This window comes from Perognathus longimembris, chromosome 7 (genome assembly GCF_023159225.1).
Source record: "Perognathus longimembris pacificus isolate PPM17 chromosome 7, ASM2315922v1, whole genome shotgun sequence".
In the NCBI taxonomy this organism is placed as follows: Eukaryota; Metazoa; Chordata; class Mammalia; order Rodentia; family Heteromyidae; genus Perognathus; species Perognathus longimembris.
In genome coordinates this window covers 55,766,026-55,777,629 of record NC_063167.1, presented here as the reverse complement: position 1 = coordinate 55,777,629, position 11,604 = coordinate 55,766,026, and the positions used below count along the sequence as shown (strand labels likewise).

At 42.4% G+C, this 11,604-nt stretch overlaps 1 pseudogene; it reads right to left on the bottom strand.

Moving 5' to 3' along the window:
* Positions 1-853: 853 nt before the first annotated feature.
* LOC125354335 lies at positions 854-2,235 on the bottom strand (annotated as a pseudogene).
* Between the last annotated feature and the right edge of the window lie 9,369 nt (positions 2,236-11,604).

Sequence of the window (11,604 nt, the reverse complement as noted above, 5' to 3'; positions counted from 1 at the left end):
CATGTTTTACAAACCCAGAACCTGAGACTTGATATGTCTTCAAAAATAGTTCTACACTGTGTCAGGCAAATCAGGATATTTGGTTGCTTGTGATTAAGATTGATGGAAGCAGATGGCAAACTTGAAAAGCAATGTAAAAATATGAAATCTATCAAATTTAACTGAAATGAGTTAAGTCATGAGGGAAGATTTTCTTTGCACAGCCGTGATGGAGGGTAAAATAGCATACCAAATTTCTTAGCCAAAACTTGGTCTCTTACTTTATTCTTTTGCTTGTTAGCCATCAGTACCTTGGGCAGTTTTGCTTCATTATGTAGTAGGTGAGCGGTATGGTATTGATTGGTTTCTAAGGGAGTACCTTGAATATGTTACTAATAAGAGAATGTATGTTAAGTAGATGTCAGTGCTTTGTTATTAAGTAGAATGCCTGATGGTAACACTAATGCCGAGGAATTCTGGGTTTGTTTTTTTTTTACACAACCCAAGCTCTCATTTATTAATAATCATTTGGTACAGCCTATCAGCTGTCCACAGACCTGAATTCATGTTTTCCTTAGCCTTCAGAATATTAAAAAATGAATGCATTTCACACAAAGTGTATATTTCCAGCTTCTTTAACATGGGTGTTCCTGTATATGCATATACCCCTATCTGTATTCTTCCCACAGCCCCCAGCACGCCTTGTCTTTTAGCTTCCTGGCTCTTTGTTAAGGGACATGCTAAGAACAGAACTTCTCAGCAAAGGCACAGCACTTTGGTCTTCTCAGCAGACTGCGAGTTCCAGAATTCAGATTCCTCTTTGGGAAATGAGATGGGTGTCAGAAGTCCTTCTTCAACCCAGCTTTCTCTGGAAAGTAACTGATTGAGCCCCACCTTGACTGGACCTTCAGTTTCTCTCTTTGAGTTTTTTCTTTTTGGCCCTCTGGTCGCTGTTGACTCTAGCTCTCTCTTCCTCTAGAAGTGACCACTGTCTTTTACCTCTGCTCTTTACATTGTTAGTTCTATCATCCTCATCTTCATGATTTATGCTCAAAACTTCCTCCTGCTTTTCCTCTTGCTTTCTTCTTCTCTTCTTGCTTTTCTTGCTTCTACCATCACTTCTAGCTCTTTCTGCTTCCCTAGTCCTGTCATCTAAAGCAGTCTCCAGCCCTCCTTCCTCCTCTGTGTTCAAGTCCTCTTGCTTACCATGGCTCTTCTTTTTGCTTTTGATGTACACATCAGTGTGTGTGCTGCTCTCTACCTCTTCTGTACTAACACTATCTGCAGCCTCCTCACCTCTTTCTCCATCATTGAAGACTACCATTTCCTCCTCTACAAGGTGCTGCCTCTTCTTTTTCTTCTTTTTCCTGAGGAACCCATTGGATTGTTCTCTGCTCTTCAGTTTCTCAAGCCCACTTGTTCCTTCAGCCTCTTCCTCCTCATACCCTACAGTTATTCCTTCTCCTTCCTCTAAGAATTGTTCTTGATGTTGTTTCTTCTTCTTGTTGTTCTTCCTGAAGCTCTGATTGATTTGTTCAAGGTACTCTTCACCTGAATCTTCAGTTGCTATAGTTTCTTCATCTTTCTGCTTCCTTTTTTTTTTTCTTTTTTGGGGTAGGTTTGCTGTCAGTCTGTGGTTGAGAGTAGCCCCCAGTGCCCTGGCCTTTAAGAGGAGCCAAGAAGGCCTGCTCCTGGGCTTCTAGCCAAGTGAGCTTGGCCTTCATTGTAATCCCAAAACGGGCAGCCTTGTGTGCTGTTCGCCCCTCACAAGCTTGGAGCAGCATTTCATCTGTCAGACTTCACAAACTTCTGATACAGTAAATTGGGTTTGGAGCACTTTCGATTAGAAGTCTCTTCAGAAAGGCGCTTTATCTGTACTCCATCCTATCTAGTTTCTACTACCAAATTGGCTGCTGTCTTGTTGAAGAGTTCATTCCACCCGTTGTTTGTGAACTACTTAGCAGGGTCGTGCCCCACCCCATGAGTGTCTTGCTTCAGGGTCACTTTGAGGGCCTGAGTAATGCCATTCTCCTTCCGGCCCAGGCCTTTGCCTTGAGTCCATCCATGCTTGAGCAGCTGCTCCTCGGCAAACTTCATCCCATGACTCTTGACCATCGGAGTGACATTCATGGTGGACAAAGCTCTTTCCTCAGGCACTCACCAGGAAAGCATTATCCTTCACCGAGGGCTCCTTCCGGCGGACTCACGTGCACACACCCAGTCCACGTGCCGCCATCTTCCCTGGGTTTATTTTTTAATTTTAAAAATAAGGGATTTTTTTTAACTTTTACTTTAAAAAAATAGTTCTTCAACACATGAGTGGTGGTTTACTCAGGAGGGTGAGATCTGTGGATCAGGGTTCAAAGGCATCCCTAGCCAAAAAGTCCTGAGACTCTCATCTCCAATAAACTACTCAGAAAAAGCTAGAACTGGCACTGTGGCTCAAGTGGTAGAACTCTAGCCTTGAGCACAGAGAGGCTGATGGACAGTCCCCAGGCCCTGAATTCAAGCTCCAGGGCCAGCAAAAAAAGAAAACAAAAAGTTCTACAACCATATCAAAAAAATGGATGTATACATGTTGGATTCCAAAATTTCCTTCTTCAAAAGAAAACTTATTTTTAGTCTAGGTTGTACAACCATATCAGCTATATTTGTCCTATTATTTTTCACAACCATTGAAGTGCCAGACACGTAAACCCCATTTTAGAATTAAACCCTGAGCCAATCAGATTTGTACCTGTGTCCTAATCTTGCTTGCACACCTGATTGTTGTAACCTTGTTCTTTGCCTTTATAAGCCCTGTGTAATCACAGCTCAGGGCTTCCTCCTAACCTCCGCTGTGTCGGTGGGTAGGACGAGGCCCGAATTGCAGCTCGCTTAAATAAAGCCTTGCCTTGCTTTTGCATTTCGGAAATGTCTGAGTCTCAGTGGTCTTTTTGGTGGTGGTCTTGCAACTTGGCACAACACCATCTGATTTACTCTCCAGACCTCATGAACTGTTGTTTCTTATCCGTTTTTTTTCAGTCTGTTACTAACTTTTGAGATTTTCCTTCCTAAGAATGTTTTGAACTCATTCACTTCTCTCTGTTTCCACCTTGTCCACAGTATCACCTTCTCTTGGCGGCAGAGGATTGCAGGAGTTCCTCATGGTCTCCCTGAAGCACCTCTGACTCCCTCAGTCCATTCTCCAAAGCCAGGCATGCTCCCGAGGACAACTGATGATTACTAGTTGTACATATGCTCTCCCTGCTTTCCCACCACAGTCATATCTCTCCAGCTCAAGCTGGAAGACCTTGTACCCAGTACCTCCCTCTCTGTTCTTTGACTTCTGTGGCCTACTACCAAGTCACAGACCTCTAACTAAAATGCTTCTAAGGGACTTCAGCACAGACATGGTTGTAGGGTGGGCCACACATCCTATATTGACCAATCCCCTTGATTCTCTATCTGATAGGTTAGGCTTAACTATTTGAGTCTAGCCAAAGGAAATTATAATGTGGGAACAAGTCTTGCAAGTTGAATAAGATTGCTACAGAAAGTAGTAAAAGATTGAACCCCTTCACAGGGTGTCCTGTTGTCACTAGATGAGGAACCATAAGATTCCTTCACTTTCCAATTTTCATATGAAATCAGAGGTAGTTTTTGAGCTGCACACTTGAACAACAAGGACCATTTCACACGTTTTAACAAGCATTTATTTTATGACAAGATAAAGTAGGAAAAAAGTGGGGAAAAAAGAGAAATATTTCCTAGTTCTCATGCAAAAAATGGGAGAAAATACTCAAATGGTGACTCTTACCCAAGATCTTTATTATAAATTTTTTTGAGCTGGGAAAACACTCAAGATCATGTCACCTAGCAACCCCTAATCATTAGACAATGGTTCTGGGTTTCTTAGGTGGATGCTGCTTATTATTCAAAATATGGAGATACTTTCTAGGCCTGCTCAAAACAAAGGGACCATAGTGAGTTCAAGACTTCCCTTTGCCAGATATATCTTCCAATTCTGTCTCTACCCATTACTAGAACAGCTTCTTAGCATCAAAGGTGAGCACAGATGTAGATAACACATTTATGTCTCCCTATTGTTGTAAGTTAACATCTAAAAGATGGTGGGAGGGCCGAGAATATGGCCTAGTGGTAAAGTGTTCACCTCGTATACATGAAGCCCTGGGTTCGATTCCTCAACACCACATATATAGAAAAAAGCCAAAAGTGGTGCTGTGGCTCAAGAATTAGAGTGCTAGCCTTGAGCAAAAAGAAGCCAGGGACAGTGCTCAGGCCCTGAGTCCACGCCCCAGGACTGGCAACAAAAACAAAATAAATTTTAAAAAATAAAATAAAAAGATGGTGGGAGCAGAGGTAGCTGTTTTGGCTTCTGGAAGAAGGTTTATTTCCTCATTAGCCTTCTGTTTATTATCATCATTGTAATGTCTACTGTGTAATGAGTTTGGTACTTTTGTTGTTTGTTGTGGAGATGCTGACTGCATACGTAGAGGGGCGGTCCCCGATTGACCCTCCCCTCCTCCTGTCCTGGGGCCGTATGGCCGGAAGCCACTCCTACTCCGGGTCTGGAGCCGGAGGGAGTAGTTCTGGCTCGGCCCGCCTCCCATCTCTATCTTGGGTACACATGGATGCCTTCAAGATGGCGCCGCCAGAGCCCAGGGGCAGTCCTATTGGGGCATGACGTCAGCCTGTGGGGGGGAGTCCCAGGATGCCACTCTTGCCAAGACAGCCCGGCTCAGCCAATTAGCCAAGTCCTTCCCTTCCCGCCTTCCCGCCTCTGTCACCGTCACCGTAATAAATCCTTCTCCCTGCCCTCTGGGAGGCTGAGACCCATTCAACCATCAAGGTGTCTCCTTGATGTCTCTCTTCCTGCCGTCGCTCCTGACACATGAGGGGAGGGGGGGAGGGGAGGCGTCGGCAACCTTTCCTCAACTTAGCATAATCCATGAGAGTACACTTTTGCCTTCTGCTGGCGGAAGACAAGGCCGAGTGCTCTTTCATAGTTTTTAGGGTTCAGGCATTTTCCCCAGGAGGTAGGGGAAAGGGGGTCCTCAGAGGCCCCAACAGTTTGTTAATCCAAATTTCCCTGTTTCTTTATGTATTTATGCTGCCTCATTTCTCCTTTATATGACTTCACTCCCTTTCTATTTTAAAAGAAATGCAGGGGCCAGGCGCTAATGTCACATCTGTAATCTTAGTCAGGAGGCTGACATCTGAGGATTGCAGTTCAAAGCTAGCCTAAGCAGGAAAGATTATGAGACTCTTACCTCCAACTAACTACCTAAAAACAGAAGTGGAGTTGTGGCTCAAGGTGGTAGAGACCTAGCCTTGAGCAAAAAAAGTGCTCAGGCTCTGAGTTCAAGAAAAAGGAGTTCAGGGATGAGAATGTTGAAAGGAGTGACATTGATCAAGATGCATTATATTCAAAGTGCCTTGTGAATAACAACTCCTTTTCCTACCTGCTTAAAGATAATAAAAATTATTTTTAAATTGAGTTCAGGGGATTGATAGCTCAATTTTTATGATTACTTTATTCTGAGATTGAGCCATTGGTCCTATCAAGAAAGGAAAGAAACTCAAAAGTCATTTCCCTATTTGTGACAGGCTGGGATGTAGCTCAGTCGCAAAGCACTTGCCTAGCAAGCGCAACGTCCTGGGTTCGATACCCAGTACCAAAAAAGAAAACACACACACACACACACACACACACACACACACACACACACACACACAAAAAGAAAAGTGACAAGGGAAATATGTTTGGAGGGAAATTCAATTGACAGGCTTCCCAAATCAGGAGCAGAAAACAATTATTCTTTCACTAAAAGAGAAAATACTTAGTCCTAGAATTCCTAGCCAGAGCAATTAGGCAAGAAGAAAACATAAAGGAGATCCAAATAGGAAAAGATGAAGTTAAACTTTCTCTCTTTGCAGATGACATGATCCTATACCTAAAGAACCCCATATACTCTACTCCCAAGCTACTAGAGCTGATCCAAAACTTTGGCAAAGTAACAGGATATAAAATAAATCCTCAAAAATCAACAGCCTTTCTATATGCTAATGACCAAAGACCAAGGCCAAAATCAGGAAAGCAACTCCTTTTGCAACAGCCTCAAAAAAAAAAACATAAAATACCTAGGAATAACCTTAACCAAAGAAGTGAAAGACCTCTATGATGAGAACTTTATTTTTTTTATTGTCAAACTGATATACAGAGCAGTTACAGTTTCATACATTAGGCATTGGATACATTTCTTGTACTGTTTGTTACCTCCTCCCTCCATGATGAGAACTTTAAAAACATAAAAAATGAAATTAAGGCAGAACTAAGGAAATGGAAAAACCTCCCATGCTCCCAGATTGGGAGGATTAATATAGTCAAAATGGCAATATTGCCAAAGGATATCTACAAATTCAATGCAATACTTACTTTCTTAATTTTAAGCAGCAAATAATCTGTGGCAGATAATTGTGGATGTCCAGATTCCAGTTGATATTTTACCCGTGGTTCACCATCTGTTCATGATGCTTATATGAACTAAATATTCTATTCAGAGATTGCAAAATGGTTACTTTCCCAATTCTATCATTCCTACCTCAAACACTATTTTTCTCCTAAAGTATTTTCTCTCATGCGCTAAATTTGGCTTGGGATATAGCTTCTATTGAAAAGGCAGCAAAAAGGGCTGGGGATATAGCCTAGTGGCAAGAGTGCCTGCCTCGGATACACGAGGCCCTAGGTTCGATTCCCCAGCACCACATATACAGAAAACGGCCAGAAGCGGCGCTGTGGCTCAAGTGGCAGAGTGCTAGCCTTGAGCAAAAAGAGAAGCCAGGGACAGTGCTCAGGCCCTGAGTCCAAGGCCCAGGACTGGCCAAAAAAAAAAAAAAAAAAAAAAAAAAAGAAAAGGCAGCAAAAATATTTAATTCTTTTTAATTTTCACAATAAGCAGTTTGTAAAATTACTACTTCCAATAGTGAAAAATAATGCTGTTTCCATTACCTTATTGCTATAGATGTGTGAATTTATATGAATATAAAATATTCTGAATAGTTAAAAAGAAAGAGAAAATACTTAAAACCATCTTTAAAAAAAAAAACAAAAAAAAACAGTGATTCCTATGTATGGATAAAACAGAATTCTTTACCCCTGATATCACTGTAACTGATTTTAGTGCCCTGGATATTGTATATAAGTGAATTGGAGCTGGGGAAGGGAAAGGGAATACAAAAATTGAAAGACAAAGGATAAAATGACAAGCCAATGCAATACCAATACCTACAAAACTATGTGGTATAAACCAACTATACAACTGATGGGAGGGAGGAGGAAATGGGGAGGGGGGAGATGGGGGAAAATGAGAGAGGAGGTAACAAGTTGGATAACAAATGTACTCACGTATGAAACTGTAACCCCTCTCTACATCACTTTAACAATAAAGAAATGAAAAAAGAAAAGAAAACGTAAAAATACTAGGAAGTATAAAATTTTAAAGTTAATGTATTGAGAGCATCTGCCATCCACAAAAACAGCATAGTAGAGCAATAGCTACTATAAAGATCACACTCTAGATCCATCTGCTTTCTAGTTGGTCAAGATGGAGTCATGGTAAATTTCTATGGACAATGGTTTACTGGAGTTAAATGCTGAATTCCTCCTTGATAGAAGAGGTTGACGTGAAATCAGTCACAGGTTGGTCACCAGTGGCTCACACTTGTGATCCTCGCTACTCAGGAGGCTGAGATCTGAGGATCACAGTTTGAAGCCAGCCTGGGCAGGAAAGTTGATGAGACTCTTATCTCCAATTAACCACCAAAAAGCTAGAAATGGAGATGTAACTCAATTGACAGACAGCTAGCCTGGAATAACATAGAATTTAAGAGACAGTGCCCAAACAAGCCCCAGCACCCGCAAAAAAAAAACAAAAACCCTACATTTCTCTTCTCAGAGACAAGACTAGTTCTAGAACCAGAGGGTGGAGAAAGGGGAATGGAGAGGATACTGGGGAATAAATATTATGGAAGTAAATTATATTATATACGTATATAAAGAATAACATAATAAACCCCATCAAAATCTGTTTTAAAGGAGAGTGAAGAACAAGAAAGGAGCTAAGGGGCTGGGGATATAGCCTAGTGGCAAGAGCGCTTGCCTCGTATACATGAGGCCCTAGGTTCGATTCCCCAGCACCACATATACAGAAAATGGCCAGAAGTGGCACTGTGGCTCAAGTGGCAGAGTGCTAGCCTTGAGCAAGAAGAAGCCAGGGACAGTGCTCAGGCCCTGAGTCCAAGGCCCAGGACTGGCCAAAAAAAAAAAAAAAAAGGAGCTAAGAAAGATAAACATGAATAAGGTGAATTTGATTAAAGTATACTATATACACATTGTAAACATCACAATAAAGCCTTTATATAGAGTTTAGTGACACCAGGTTAGGCAAAAGACAGCCTAGAGGAGAATCCAGAGGAATTGGATTGGGCCCCTCCTGCGGTGAGAGCCCGAGCTGACACTGAGGCCTCCGTGGGTGTCCTTCCGGATCTTTGGTCAACTTGTAGAAACCAAGTAAGAGGAACCTCTGAACATTGAAGATGTAACTGTGAACTTCACCCCCAAAGAGTGGGACCTGATGAACTCAACACAGAGGAAGCTGTGGAGAGATGTGATGTCAGAGGTTGCCTGTCTGCTGGAGTCCATCGGCATTTCCATTCCACATGGCAAAGATGGCTGTCTTTACAGACAACAAGTTAGCAGTAAGGTGCATGTGACCCCGTCATTGCAGAAATCTCTTTGTCTGCAAGACTCACTTGACAGGAGTGACTCTACAAAAAGGAAGACTCACAGCTCTTCATTGACACAGTTTGCGAAAGGATACAGAAGACATCTCCTGTGTTAGCCTACACCAGGGAGAGAACTACCATGAATATTCACGTACTCCTGAGCACCTGGAACACAAAGAAATTGATCATCTAAATGGCAATGGCATTAGACATTAGACATTGCAGTAAATCTCTCAAGGAAAACAGACAGTGTGACTGTGGTCTATGTGCTAAAGTCTTTGTTGAAAGCAATGAATGCTGTAAACAAAATGTAACTCACACTGGAGGGAAATCACATTTGTAGTTTGTGTAGGACAGCCTTTGTTCCTTCAAAGTTCAGTCACCATACGACTGCACACGATGGAGACAAGGCGTGTGAGGATAGTGACCTGGGGCATGTACTCAGTCAACCCAGGGAGCTCAGTTGGCAGGATGGAGCAGACACTAGACAGGAAGTTGATGACAGCCACCTGTGTACTTCCCCTGCCATTCAGCCAAGTCACTTCAGGCAGCAAGAAGACATGCCCACTGGAGGAGGGGCAGATCAAGGTCCCCTCTGTGTGTGGGAAGCACTCACTCAGCTGTCTCATTCTGGAAGTCAAGAAGGAGCACATACCAGAGAGAAAGCACAGGTGTGTCCTCCCAGTGGGGAAGCCTCCCAAAGGCCAAGTGACCTTAAGACACATAACAGAACACACACTAAGAGAAACAGCATGAATGTCACATCTGTGGGAAAGCCTTCAAATGGCCATGTGACCTTAAGAGACATAGCATAGTGCACACTGGAGAGAAACCCTATGAATGTCACACCTGTGGCAAAGCCTTCACTCTGCAATCTTCTCGTGCCACACATGAGAGAATACACACTGGAGAGAAGCCCTATGAGTGTTACTTCTGTGGGAAAGCCTTCACTGTGCCATCTAACCGTGCTGCACATGAGAGAACACACACCAGAGAGAAATCCTATGAATGTCACTTCTGTGGGAAAGCCTTTATTATGCCATCTTATCGTGCCACACATGAGAGAATACACACTGGAGAGAAACCCAATGAATGTCGTACCTGTGGGAAAGCCTTCACTATGTCATCTCACTGCACTGCACATGAGCAAATACACACTGGAGAGAAACCCTATGAGTGTGGCACCTGTAGGAAAGCCTTCACTCTTCAATCTTCTCGTGCCGCACATGAGAGAATACACACTGAAGAGAAGCCCTATGACTGTCACACCTGTTGGAAAGCCTTCATTGGGTCATCTCAACGTGCCGCACATGAGAGAACACATTGGAGAGAAGCCCTATGAGTGTCACTTCTGTGGGAAAGTTTTCTGTTTGGCCTCCAGCCTTTTTCACCATATGAAAGTACACACTAGAGGAAACAAATGATGCGTGTCATCAGTGAGTGAAATCATTCAGTATCTCATTTAAACCTTGCCAGGATGAGAAATGAGAGCAATCACACAAATGCAACCTGTGTGTGGAAGGTTTTGCTACACCCTGTAACCTTAGAAAGTAAAAGCAATCCTCCTGGAGGGAGAACTCAGGAGTCTCATCTGTGTGGGAAAGTCTTCAGTCAATCAACTCATCTAAGACAACACGAGAGGACATATACTAGATGGAAACCACCGATAGAAACCATCTTTGTGAGAGGCTTTAGGCCTGACTATCCACGGGCGAGAAAGACTATGAACATCGCAGCTCTGGGAAAGCCTTCAGTCATCATGGAGAGTTGGCTCCCTCAAAGAACAAACAGTGGAGAGAAACCGTGAGTGTTGCTCATGGGAAAGCTGTGAACTGATCTACTTCTCTTATACAGAATCAAATGATGCACACTGATGAGAATCCACAAGAACATTTTTCATGTGAGAAATCCTTCTGTCTATAGTCATCCCTTCAATGTCATGTGGGAATACAAAAGGGAAAGAATATAGCTGTGTGGGGTATTATATCTTGCTTGTATATTATGCACATAAGAACTATGACTATGACTCAACCGTTAGTGTAAATTTGAATATGATGAACTAGAACAAGAAAAGCCATCTAGAGACCCACTCAGTTAGGCTAGTCAGTCCCTATGCACAAACACATTTAAAGATGTATGTGTGTAATCTGCTTGGATTACAGCGAATGTAGGAGTCTGTAGTTACAATGTTAGTTTCAAATACCCTAAGGGCCTTAGCGGGAAGGAAACTCCTAATCCATACTTAATGGAGAAATCTTTCCATCTATGATGTTTGTGTGTGTGTGTTTTGATTCTTTGTTGGTCTTCTGGCTTGAACTTGGCATGAGGGCGGTCAACTATCCTTTAGCTCTTTTTTCTCTAGACTAGCACTCTACCACTTTGAGCCACAGCCCCAATTCTGGCTTTCTAGGTTAACTGGAGAATTTACTGGCCTGGCTGGCTTTCAATTTTGATCCCTAGATAATCAACCTCTTGAGTTGCTAGGATTACAGTCATGAGCCACCAGCACTGGGATACAATGTATTTGTAAGTAATAGGAGAGCATGTCACTTGACATACCTCATTTGTCTTTAATTTTGTGAACAAATACTCATCTAAGCACCAGGTATGGCATGCAAAAAACCCTGAAGTAACAAGTTCTAAAAACACTAAGTATTCCATCTAAATGAATGATGAACTTTTATAATTGATAGCTTTTTTATTTAACAGCCAAGTTTGTGGTATATGTAATGTTCCATATTGTATATGATGTTTAGTGTCATGAGTGATGAAAATCTCTGAGTGGATAACGATGTAGTTTTCAACAGTAAGATTCACTGAGGAAGCTTGATCTTAAAA